Consider the following 13,913-nt stretch of genomic DNA (forward strand, 5'->3'; position numbering starts at 1 on the left):
CTCAATGTGACTTCTGTGACTCAATGTGACTCAATGTGACTTCTGTGACTCAATGTGACTCAATGTGACTCAATGTGACTCAATGTGACTTCTGTGACTCAATGTGACTCAATGTGACTCAATGTGACTCAATGTGACTCAATGTGACTCAATGTGACTTCTGTGACTCAATGTGACTCAATGTGACTCAATGTGACTCAATGTGACTCAATGTGACTCAATGTGACTTCTGTGACTCAATGTGACTCAATGTGACTTCTGTGACTCAATGTGACTCAATGTGACTCAATGTGACTCAATGTGACTCAATGTGACTTCTGTGACTCAATGTGACTCAATGTGACTCAATGTGACTCAATGTGACTCAATGTGACTTCTGTGACTCAATGTGACTCAATGTGACTCAATGTGACTCAATGTGACTTCTGTGACTCATGTGACTCAATGTGACTTCTTGTGACTCAATGTGACTCAATGTGACTCAATGTGACTCAATGTGACTCTGTGACTCAATGTGACTCAATGTGACTCAATGTGACTCAATGTGACTTCTGTGACTCAATGTGACTCAATGTGACTCTGTGACTCAATGTGACTCTGTGACTCAATGTGACTCAATGTGACTCAATGTGACTCAATGTGACTTCTGTGACTCAATGTGACTCAATGTGACTTCTGTGACTCAATGTGACTCAATGTGACTTCTGTGACTCAATGTGACTCAATGTGACTCAATGTGACTTCTGTGACTCAATGTGACTCAATGTGACTCAATGTGACTCTGTGACTCAATGTGACTCAATGTGACTCAATGTGACTCAATGTGACTCTGTGACTCAATGTGACTTCTGTGACTCAATGTGACTCAATGTGACTCAATGTGACTCAATGTGACTCAATGTGACTTCTGTGACTCAATGTGACTCAATGTGACTCAATGTGACTCAATGTGACTCAATGTGACTCAATGTGACTCAATGTGACTTATGTGACTCAATGTGACTCAATGTGACTCAATGTGACTTCTGTGACTCAATGTGACTCAATGTGACTCAATGTGACTCAATGTGACTCAATGTGACTCAATGTGACTTCTGTGACTCAATGTGACTTCTGTGACTCAATGTGACTCAATGTGACTCAATGTGACTCAATGTGACTCAATGTGACTCAATGTGACTCAATGTGACTCAATGTGACTCAATGTGACTCAATGTGACTTCTGTGACTCAATGTGACTCAATGTGACTCTGTGTGACTCAATGTGACTCAATGTGACTCAATGTGACTCAATGTGACTCTGTGACTCAATGTGACTCTGTGACTCAATGTGACTCAATGTGACTCAATGTGACTCAATGTGACTCAATGTGACTCAATGTGACTCAATGTGACTTCTGTGACTCAATGTGACTCAATGTGACTTCTGTGACTCAATGTGACTCAATGTGACTCAATGTGACTTCTGTGACTCAATGTGACTCAATGTGACTTCTGTGACTCAATGTGACTTCTGTGACTCAATGTGACTCAATGTGACTCAATGTGACTTCTGTGACTCAATGTGACTCAATGTGACTCAATGTGACTTCTGTGACTCAATGTGACTCAATGTGACTCAATGTGACTCAATGTGACTCAATGTGACTTCTGTGACTTCTGTGACTCAATGTGACTCAATGTGACTCAATGTGACTTCTGTGACTCAATGTGACTCAATGTGACTCAATGTGACTCAATGTGACTCAATGTGACTTCTGTGACTTCTGTGACTCAATGTGACTCAATGTGACTCAATGTGACTCAATGTGACTTCTGTGACTCAATGTGACTCAATGTGACTTCTGTGACTCAATGTGACTTCTGTGACTCAATGTGACTTCTGTGACTCAATGTGACTCAATGTGACTTCTGTGACTCAATGTGACTCAATGTGACTTCTGTGACTCAATGTGACTTCTGTGACTCAATGTGACTTCTGTGACTCAATGTGACTCAATGTGACTTCTGTGACTCAATGTGACTCAATGTGACTCAATGTGACTCAATGTGACTCAATGTGACTCAATGTGACTCAATGTGACTCAATGTGACTCAATGTGACTCAATGTGACTCAATGTGACTCAATGTGACTCAATGTGACTCAATGTGACTTCTGTGACTCAATGTGACTCAATGTGACTCAATGTGACTTCTGTGACTCAATGTGACTCAATGTGACTTCTGTGACTCAATGTGACTCAATGTGACTTCTGTGACTCAATGTGACTCAATGTGACTCAATGTGACTTCTGTGACTCAATGTGACTCAATGTGACTCAATGTGACTCAATGTGACTCAATGTGACTCAATGTGACTCAATGTGACTTCTGTGACTCAATGTGACTTCTGTGACTCAATGTGACTCAATGTGACTCAATGTGACTCAATGTGACTCAATGTGACTCAATGTGACTCAATGTGACTTCTGTGACTTCTGTGATTCAATGTGACTCAATGTGACTTCTGTGATTCAATGTGACTCAATGTGACTTCTGTGACTCAATGTGACTCAATGTGACTTCTGTGACTCAATGTGACTCAATGTGACTCAATGTGACTTCTGTGACTCAATGTGACTCAATGTGACTCAATGTGACTTCTGTGACTCAATGTGACTCAATGTGACTCAATGTGACTTCTGTGACTCAATGTGACTTCTGTGACTCAATGTGACTCAATGTGACTCAATGTGACTCAATGTGACTTCTGTGACTCAATGTGACTCAATGTGACTCAATGTGACTCAATGTGACTCAATGTGACTCAATGTGACTTATGTGACTCAATGTGACTTATGTGACTCAATGTGACTCAATGTGACTTCTGTGACTCAATGTGACTCAATGTGACTTCTGTGACTCAATGTGACTCAATGTGACTCAATGTGACTCAATGTGACTCAATGTGACTCAATGTGACTCAATGTGACTTCTGTGACTCAATGTGACTTCTGTGACTCAATGTGACTTCTGTGACTCAATGTGACTCAATGTGACTCAATGTGACTCAATGTGACTCAATGTGACTCAATGTGACTCAATGTGACTCAATGTGACTCAATGTGACTCAATGTGACTTCTGTGACTCAATGTGACTCAATGTGACTCAATGTGATCAATGTGACTCAATGTGACTCAATGTGACTCTGTGACTCCAATGTGACTTCTGTGACTCAATTGTGAACTTCTGTGACTCAAATGTGACTCAATGTGACTCAATGTGACTCAATGTGACTCATGTGACTCAATGTGACTTCTGTGACTCAATGTGACTCAATGTGACTTCTGTGACTCAATGTGACTCAATGTGACTCAATGTGACTTCTGTGACTCAATGTGACTCAATGTGACTTCTGTGACTCAATGTGACTTCTGTGACTCAATGTGACTCAATGTGACTCAATGTGACTTCTGTGACTCAATGTGACTCAATGTGACTCAATGTGACTCAATGTGACTCAATGTGACTCAATGTGACTCAATGTGACTCAATGTGACTCAATTGTCAAATTGTGACTTCAATGGTGACTCAATGTGACTCAATGTGACTCAAGTGACTCAATTGTGACTTTCTGTGACTCATGTGACTTCTGTGACTCAATGTGACTTCTGGAACTCAATGTGACTTCATGTGACTTCTGTGACTCAATGTGACTCAATGTGACTTCAATGTGACTTCTGTGACTCAATGTGACTCAATGTGACTTCTGTGACTCAATGTGACTCAATGTGAACTCCATGTGACTCCCAATGTGACTCAATGTGACTCAAATGTGACTTCTGGTGACTCAATTGACTCTGTTGACTCAATGTTGACTCAATGTGACTCAATGTGGACTCAATGTGACTCAATGTGACTTCTGTGACTCAATGTGACTCAATGTGACTCAATGTGACTCAATGTGACTCAATGTGACTCAATGTGACTTCTGTGACTCAATGTGACTCAATGTGACTTCTGTTGACTCAATGTGACTCAATGTGATTCTGTGACTCAATGTGACTCAATGTGACTTCTGTGACTCAATGTGACTCAATGTGACTCAATGTGACTTCTGTGACTCAATGTGACTCAATGTGACTTCTGTGACTCAATGTGACTCAATGTGACTCAATGTGACTCAATGTGACTCAATGTGACTCAATGTGACTCAATGTGACTTCTGTGACTCAATGTGACTCAATGTGACTCAATGTGACTCAATGTGACTTCTGTGACTCAATGTGACTTCTGTGACTCAATGTGACTCAATGTGACTCAATGTGACTCAATGTGACTCAATGTGACTCAATGTGACTCAATGTGACTCAATGTGACTTCTGTGACTCAATGTGACTCAATGTGACTCAATGTGACTTCTGTGACTCAATGTGACTCAATGTGACTCAATGTGACTCAATGTGACTTCTGTGACTCAATGTGACTTCTGTGACTCAATGTGACTCAATGTGACTCAATGTGACTCAATGTGACTCAATGTGACTTCTGTGACTCAATGTGACTCAATGTGACTCAATGTGACTCAATGTGACTCAATGTGACTTCTGTGACTCAATGTGACTCAATGTGACTCAATGTGACTCAATGTGACTTCTGTGACTCAATGTGACTCAATGTGACTCAATGTGACTCAATGTGACTTCTGTGACTCAATGTGACTTCTGTGACTCAATGTGACTCAATGTGACTTATGTGACTCAATGTGACTCAATGTGACTCAATGTGACTCAATGTGACTCAATGTGACTCAATGTGACTTCTGTGACTCAATGTGACTTCTGTGACTCAATGTGACTCAATGTGACTCAATGTGACTCAATGTGACTCAATGTGACTCAATGTGACTTCTGTGACTCAATGTGACTCAATGTGACTCAATGTGACTCAATGTGACTCAATGTGACTCAATGTGACTTCTGTGACTCAATGTGACTCAATGTGACTTCTGTGACTCAATGTGACTCAATGTGACTTCTGTGACTCAATGTGACTCAATGTGACTTCTGTGACTCAATGTGACTCAATGTGACTTCTGTGACTCAATGTGACTCAATGTGACTCAATGTGACTCAATGTGACTCAATGTGACTCAATGTGACTCAATGTGACTTCTGTGACTCAATGTGACTCAATGTGACTTCTGTGACTCAATGTGACTCAATGTGACTCAATGTGACTTCATGTGATCAATGTGACTCATGTGACTTCTGTGGACTCAATGTGACTTCTGTGACTCAATGTGACTTCTGTGACTCAATGTGACTTCTGTGACTCAATGTGACTTCTGTGACTCAATGTGACTTCTGTGACTCAATGTGACTTCTGTGACTCAATGTGACTTCTGTGACTCAATGTGACTCAATGTGACTCAATGTGACTCAATGTGACTCAATGTGACTCAATGTGACTTCTGTGACTCAATGTGACTCAATGTGACTCAATGTGACTTCTGTGACTCAATGTGACTCAATGTGACTTCTGTGACTCAATGTGACTCAATGTGACTCAATGTGACTCAATGTGACTCAATGTGACTTCTGTGACTCAATGTGACTCAATGTGACTTCTGTGACTCAATGTGACTCAATGTGACTCAATGTGACTTCTGTGACTCAATGTGACTCAATGTGACTTCTGTGACTCAATGTGACTCAATGTGACTCAATGTGACTCAATGTGACTCAATGTGACTTCTGTGACTCAATGTGACTTTAATGTGACTTCTGTGACTCAATGTGACTCAATGTGACTCAATGTGACTTCTGTGACTCAATGTGACTCAATGTGACTTCTGTGACTCAATGTGACTCAATGTGACTTCTGTGACTCAATGTGACTCAATGTGACTCAATGTGACTCAATGTGACTCAATGTGACTTCTGTGACTCAATGTGACTCAATGTGACTCAATGTGACTCAATGTGACTTCTGTGACTCAATGTGACTCAATGTGACTCAATGTGACTTCTGTGACTCAATGTGACTCAATGTGACTCAATGTGACTTCTGTGACTCAATGTGACTCAATGTGACTTCTGTGACTCAATGTGACTCAATGTGACTCAATGTGACTCAATGTGACTTCTGTGACTCAATGTGACTTCTGTGACTCAATGTGACTTCTGTGACTCAATGTGACTTCTGTGACTCAATGTGACTCAATGTGACTCAATGTGACTCAATGTGACTCAATGTGACTTCTGTGACTCAATGTGACTCAATGTGACTCAATGTGACTTCTGTGACTCAATGTGACTCAATGTGACTTCTGTGACTCAATGTGACTCAATGTGACTCAATGTGACTCAATGTGACTCAATGTGACTTCTGTGACTCAATGTGACTTCTGTGACTCAATGTGACTCAATGTGACTTCTGTGACTCAATGTGACTCAATGTGACTCAATGTGACTCAATGTGACTCAATGTGACTCAATGTGACTTCTGTGACTCAATGTGACTCAATGTGACTTCTGTGACTTCTGTGACTCAATGTGACTTCTGTGACTCAATGTGACTTCTGTGACTCAATGTGACTTCTGTGACTCAATGTGACTTCTGTGACTCAATGTGACTCAATGTGACTTCTGTGACTCAATGTGACTTCTGTGACTCAATGTGACTTATGTGACTCAATGTGACTCAATGTGACTCAATGTGACTCAATGTGACTCAATGTGACTTCTGTGACTCAATGTGACTCAATGTGACTTCTGTGACTCAATGTGACTCAATGTGACTTCTGTGACTCAATGTGACTTCTGTGACTCAATGTGACTTCTGTGACTCAATGTGACTTCTGTGACTCAATGTGACTTCTGTGACTCAATGTGACTTCTGTGACTCAATGTGACTTCTGTGACTCAATGTGACTCAATGTGACTTCTGTGACTCAATGTGACTTCTGTGACTCAATGTGACTTATGTGACTCAATGTGACTCAATGTGACTCAATGTGACTCAATGTGACTCAATGTGACTTCTGTGACTCAATGTGACTCAATGTGACTTCTGTGACTCAATGTGACTCAATGTGACTCAATGTGACTCAATGTGACTCAATGTGACTCAATGTGACTCAATGTGACTTCTGTGACTCAATGTGACTCAATGTGACTCAATGTGACTCAATGTGACTCAATGTGACTCAATGTGACTCAATGTGACTCAATGTGACTCAATGTGACTCAATGTGACTCATGTGACTTCTGTGACTCAATGTGACTCCAATGTGACTCAATGTGACTTCTGTGACTCAATGTGACTCAATGTGACTTCTGTGACTCAATGTGACTCAATGTGACTTCTGTGACTCAATGTGACTCAATGTGACTCAATGTGACTCAATGTGACTTCTGTGACTCAATGTGACTCAATGTGACTTCTGTGACTCAATGTGACTCAATGTGACTTCTGTGACTCAATGTGACTTCTGTGACTCAATGTGACTTCTGTGACTCAATGTGACTTCTGTGACTCAATGTGACTTCTGTGACTCAATGTGACTCAATGTGACTTCTGTGACTCAATGTGACTTCTGTGACTCAATGTGACTTCTGTGACTCAATGTGACTCAATGTGACTCAATGTGACTCAATGTGACTCAATGTGACTCAATGTGACTTCTGTGACTCAATGTGACTCAATGTGACTTCTGTGACTCAACGTGACTCAATGTGACTTCTGTGACTCAATGTGACTTCTGTGACTCAATGTGACTCAATGTGACTCAATGTGACTCAATGTGACTCAATGTGACTCAATGTGACTCAATGTGACTCAATGTGACTCAATGTGACTCAATGTGACTCAACGTGACTTCTGTGACTCAATGTGACTCAACGTGACTCAATGTGACTCAATGTGACTCAATGTGTCTCAATGTGACTTCTGTGACTTCTGTGACTCAATGTGACTTCTGTGACTTCTGTGACTCAATGTGACTCAATGTGACTCAATGTGACTCAATGTGACTCAATGTGACTCAATGTGACTCAATGTGACTTCTGTGACTCAATGTGACTCAATGTGACTCAATGTGACTCAATGTGACTTCTGTGACTCAATGTGACTCAATGTGACTCAATGTGACTCAATGTGACTCAATGTGACTCAATGTGACTCAATGTGACTCAATGTGACTCAATGTGACTCAACGTGACTTCTGTGACTCAATGTGACTCAATGTGACTTCTGTGACTCAATGTGACTTCTGTGGCTCAATGTGACTCAATGTGACTTCTGTGACTCAATGTGACTCAATGTGACTTCTGTGACTCAATGTGACTTCTGTGACTCAATGTGACTCAATGTGACTCAATGTGACTTCTGTGACTCAATGTGACTCAATGTGACTCAATGTGACTCAATGTGACTTCTGTGACTCAATGTGACTCAATGTGACTTCTGTGACTCAATGTGACTTCTGTGACTCAATGTGACTTCTGTGACTCAATGTGACTCAATGTGACTCAATGTGACTTCTGTGACTCAATGTGACTCAATGTGACTTCTGTGACTCAATGTGACTCAATGTGACTCAATGTGACTCAATGTGACTCAATGTGACTTCTGTGACTCAATGTGACTCAATGTGACTTCTGTGATTCAATGTGACTTCTGTGACTCAATGTGACTCAATGTGACTCAATGTGACTCAATGTGACTCAATGTGACTTCTGTGACTCAATGTGACTCAATGTGACTCAATGTGACTTCTGTGACTCAATGTGACTCAATGTGACTCAATGTGACTCAATGTGACTCAATGTGACTCAATGTGACTTCTGTGACTCAATGTGACTCAATGTGACTCAATGTGACTCAATGTGACTCAATGTGACTCAATGTGACTTCTGTGACTCAATGTGACTCAATGTGACTCAATGTGACTCAATGTGACTCAATGTGACTCAATGTGACTCAATGTGACTCAATGTGACTCAATGTGACTCAATGTGACTCAATGTGACTCAATGTGACTTCTGTGACTTCTGTGACTCAATGTGACTCAATGTGACTCAATGTGACTCAATGTGACTCAATGTGACTCAATGTGACTCAATGTGACTCAATGTGACTTTTGTGACTTAATGTGACTTTTGTGACTCAATGTGACTTCTGTGATTCAATGTGACTCAATGTGACTCAATGTGACTCAATGTGACTCAATGTGACTTCTGTGACTCAATGTGACTCAATGTGACTCAATGTGACTCAATGTGACTCAATGTGACTTCTGTGACTCAATGTGACTCAATGTGACTTCTGTGACTCAATGTGACTTCTGTGACTCCAATGTGACTTCTGTGACTCAATGTGACTCAATGTGACTCATGTGACTCAATGTGACTCAATGTGACTTCTGTGACTCAATGTGACTCAATGTGACTCAATGTGACTCAATGTGACTTCTGTGACTCAATGTGACTCAATGTGACTCAATGTGACTTCTGTGACTCAATGTGACTCAATGTGACTCAATGTGACTCAATGTGACTTATGTGACTCAATGTGACTCAATGTGACTCAATGTGACTCAATGTGACTCAATGTGACTCAATGTGACTTCTGTGACTCAATGTGACTCAATGTGACTCAATGTGACTTCTGTGACTCAATGTGACTCAATGTGACTTCTGTGACTCAATGTGACTTACTCAATGTGACTTCTGTGACTCAATGTGACATGTGCCAATGTGACTCAATGTGACTTCTGTGACTTCTGTGACTTCTGTGACTCAATGTGACTCAATGTGACTCAATGTGACTCAATGTGACTCAATGTGACTCAATGTGACTTCTGTGACTTCTGTGACTTCTGTGACTCAATGTGACTCAATGTGACTCAATGTGACTCAATGTGACTCAATGTGACTCAATGTGACTCAATGTGACTCAATGTGACTCAATGTGACTCAATGTGACTTCTGTGACTCAATGTGACTCAATGTGACTTCTGTGACTCAATGTGACTCAATGTGACTCAATGTGACTCAATGTGACTCAATGTGACTCAATGTGACTCAATGTGACTTCTGTGACTCAATGTGACTTCTGTGACTCAATGTGACTCAATGTGACTTCTGTGACTCAATGTGACTCAATGTGACTCAATGTGACTTCTGTGACTCAATGTGACTCAATGTGACTTCTGTGACTTCTGTGACTTCTGTGACTCAATGTGACTCAATGTGACTCAATGTGACTCAATGTGACTTCTGTGACTCAATGTGACTCAATGTGACTTCTGTGACTCAATGTGACTCAATGTGACTTCTGTGACTCAATGTGACTCAATGTGACTTCTGTGGACTCAATGTTGACTCAATGTGACCTCAATGTGACTCAATGTGACTCAATGTGACTCAATGTGACTCAATGTGACTCAAATGTGACTTCTGTGACTCAATGTGACTCAATGTGACTCAATGTGACTCAATGTGACTTCTGTGACTCAATGTGACTCAATGTGACTCAATGTGACTCAATGTGACTTCTGTGACTCAATGTGACTCAATGTGACTCAATGTGACTCAATGTGACTCAATGTGACTCAATGTGACTTCTGTGACTCAATGTGACTTCTGTGACTCAATGTGACTTCTGTGACTACAATGTGACTCCAATGTGACTCAATGTGACTCAATGTGACTCAATGTGACTCAATGTGACTTTCTGTGACTCAATGTGACTTCTGTGACTCAATGTGACTCAATGTGACTCAATGTGACTCAATTGTGACCAATGTGACTTCTGTGACTCAATGTGACTTCTGTGACTCCAATGTGACTTCCTGTTACTCAATGTGACTTCTGTGCTCAAATGTGACTCAATGTGACTTCTGTGACTTCAATGTGACTCAATGTGACTTCTGTGACTCAATGTGACTCAATGTGACTTCTGTGACTCAATGTGACTCTGTGACTCAATGTGACTCAATGTGACTCAATGTGACAAGTGACTAATGTGACTCAATGTGTGACTCAATGTGACTGTGACTCAATGTGACTCAATGTGACTCAATTGACTCAATGTGACTCTGTGACTTCAATGTGACTCAATGTGACTCAATGTGACTTCTGTGACTCAATGTGACTCAATGTGACTCAATGTGACTCAATGTGACTCAATGTGACTCAATGTGACTCAATGTGACTTCTGTGAATGTGACTTCTGTGACTCAATGTGACTCAATGTGACTCAATGTGACTTCAATGTGACTCAATGTGACTCAATGTGACTCAATGTGACTCAATGTGACTTCTGTGACTCAATGTGACTTCTGTGAACTCAATGTGACTCAATGTGACTCAATGTGACTCAATGTGACTTCTGTGTGACTCAAATGTGACTCTGTGACTCAAGGTTGACTCAATGTGACTCAATGTGACTCAATGTGACTCAATGTGACTTCTGTGACTCAATGTGACTTCTGTGACTCAATGTGACTCAATGTGACTCAATGTGACTCAATGTGACTCAATGTGACTCCTGTGACTCCTGTGACTCAATGTGACTCCTGTGACTCAATGTGACTCAATGTGACTCCTGTGACTCAATGTGACTCCTGTGACTCAATGTGACTCCTGTGACTCAATGTGACTCAATGTGACTCAATGTGACTCAATGTGACTTCTGTGACTCAATGTGACTTCTGTGATTCAATGTGACTCAATGTGACTCAATGTGACTCAATGTGACTCAATGTGACTCAATGTGACTCAATGTGACTCAATGTGACTCAATGTGACTCAATGTGACTTTTGTGACTTAATGTGACTTTTGTGACTCAATGTGACTTCTGTGATTCAATGTGACTCAATGTGACTCAATGTGACTCAATGTGACTCAATGTGACTCAATGTGACTCCTGTGACTCCTGTGACTCAATGTGACTCCTGTGACTCAATGTGACTCAATGTGACTCCTGTGACTCAATGTGACTTCTGTGACTCAATGTGACTTCTGTGACTCAATGTGACTTCTGTGACTCAATGTGACTCAATGTGACTCAATGTGACTCAATGTGACTCAATGTGACTTTTGTGACTTAATGTGACTTTTGTGACTCAATGTGACTTCTGTGATTCAATGTGACTCAATGTGACTCAATGTGACTCAATGTGACTCAATGTGACTCAATGTGACTCAATGTGACTCAATGTGACTCAATGTGACTCCTGTGACTCAATGTGACTCAATGTGACTCCTGTGACTCAATGTGACTCAATGTGACTCCTGTGACTCCTGTGACTCCTGTGACTCAATGTGACTCAATGTGACTCAATGTGACTCAATGTGACTCAATGTGACTCAATGTGACTTTTGTGACTTAATGTGACTTTTGTGACTCAATGTGACTTCTGTGATTCAATGTGACTCAATGTGACTCAATGTGACTCAATGTGACTCAATGTGACTCAATGTGACTCAATGTGACTCAATGTGACTCCTGTGACTCCTGTGACTCAATGTGACTCCTGTGACTCAATGTGACTCAATGTGACTCCTGTGACTCAATGTGACTTCTGTGACTCAATGTGACTTCTGTGACTCAATGTGACTTCTGTGACTCAATGTGACTCAATGTGACTCAATGTGACTCAATGTGACTCAATGTGACTCAATGTGACTCAATGTGACTCCTGTGATCAGATGACTCAATGTGACTCAATGTGACTTCTGTGACTCAATGTGACTTCTGTGACTCAATGTGACTCAATGTGACTCAATGTGGACTCAATGGGACTCAATGTGGACTCAATGTGACTCAATGTGACTCAATGTGACTTCTGTGACTCAATGTGACTTCTGTGACTCAATGTGACTCAATGTGACTCAATGTGACTCAATGTGACTCAATGTGACTCAATGTGACTTCTGTGACTCAATGTGACTTATGTGACTCAATGTGACTCAATGTGACTCAATGTGACTCAATGTGACTCAATGTGACTCAATGTGACTCAATGGTGACTCAATGTGACTTTCTGTGACTCAATGTGGACTCAATGTGGACTCAATGTGACTCAATGTGACTTCTGTGACTCAATGTGACTCAATGTGACTCAATGTGACTCAATGTGACTTCTGTGACTCAATGTGACTCAATGTGACTTCTGTGACTCAATGTGACTTTTGTGACTTAATGTGACTTTTGTGACTCAATGTGACTTCTGTGATTCAATGTGACTCAATGTGACTCAATGTGACTCAATGTGACTCAATGTGACTCAATGTGACTTCTGTGACTCAATGTTTCTCAATGTGACTCAATGTGATGCAATGTGACTTCTGTGACTCAATGTGACTCAATAGGGGTGAACAAAACTATCCCCAGGTGTAATATATCGGCAAGACAGACAAGTGGGACATCTAAAACAACCCAATTTTTTGGTTGCAGACAACCAAGATGTCTCGGTTATTTGTTTCTTGTAGGCATTAATAGGATAATTTTTCACCAGTAGATCTCTCAAATTGGGACCTCGTCGATAACCTACCATTGGGGTTTAGGACATAAAGCTCCCAGTCGTTCATCTGCCTTGAAAATGTTCCAATTGGTGCTCAAGACTCTACTAATGGGTTTAGACAGATTATTGTAACAAGTAGATAAAATCAGGGGGTTCCCTGTACGATCTCTCGAGTTTGGTGTGGAAATCCTTAATCTAGCCTTAGCTAACGCTGAATCAAGCAAATCTGCCTTATAACTCCTTTGTAGAAAGCGTTCCTTCATTTGTAACAGTTGAGCTTCACAAGTGGGACTATCTGAGTTGTTCCTTAGAACCCTACAAAACTGTGACAATGGAAGTAAATTTTTTAGCGTTGGTGCATGGCAACTGTTAGCGTGTAGCAACGAGTTGCAATCAG

The sequence above is a fragment of the Xenopus laevis genome, chromosome 5L, assembly GCF_017654675.1.
Source record: "Xenopus laevis strain J_2021 chromosome 5L, Xenopus_laevis_v10.1, whole genome shotgun sequence".
NCBI classification, from domain to species: Eukaryota; Metazoa; Chordata; class Amphibia; order Anura; family Pipidae; genus Xenopus; species Xenopus laevis.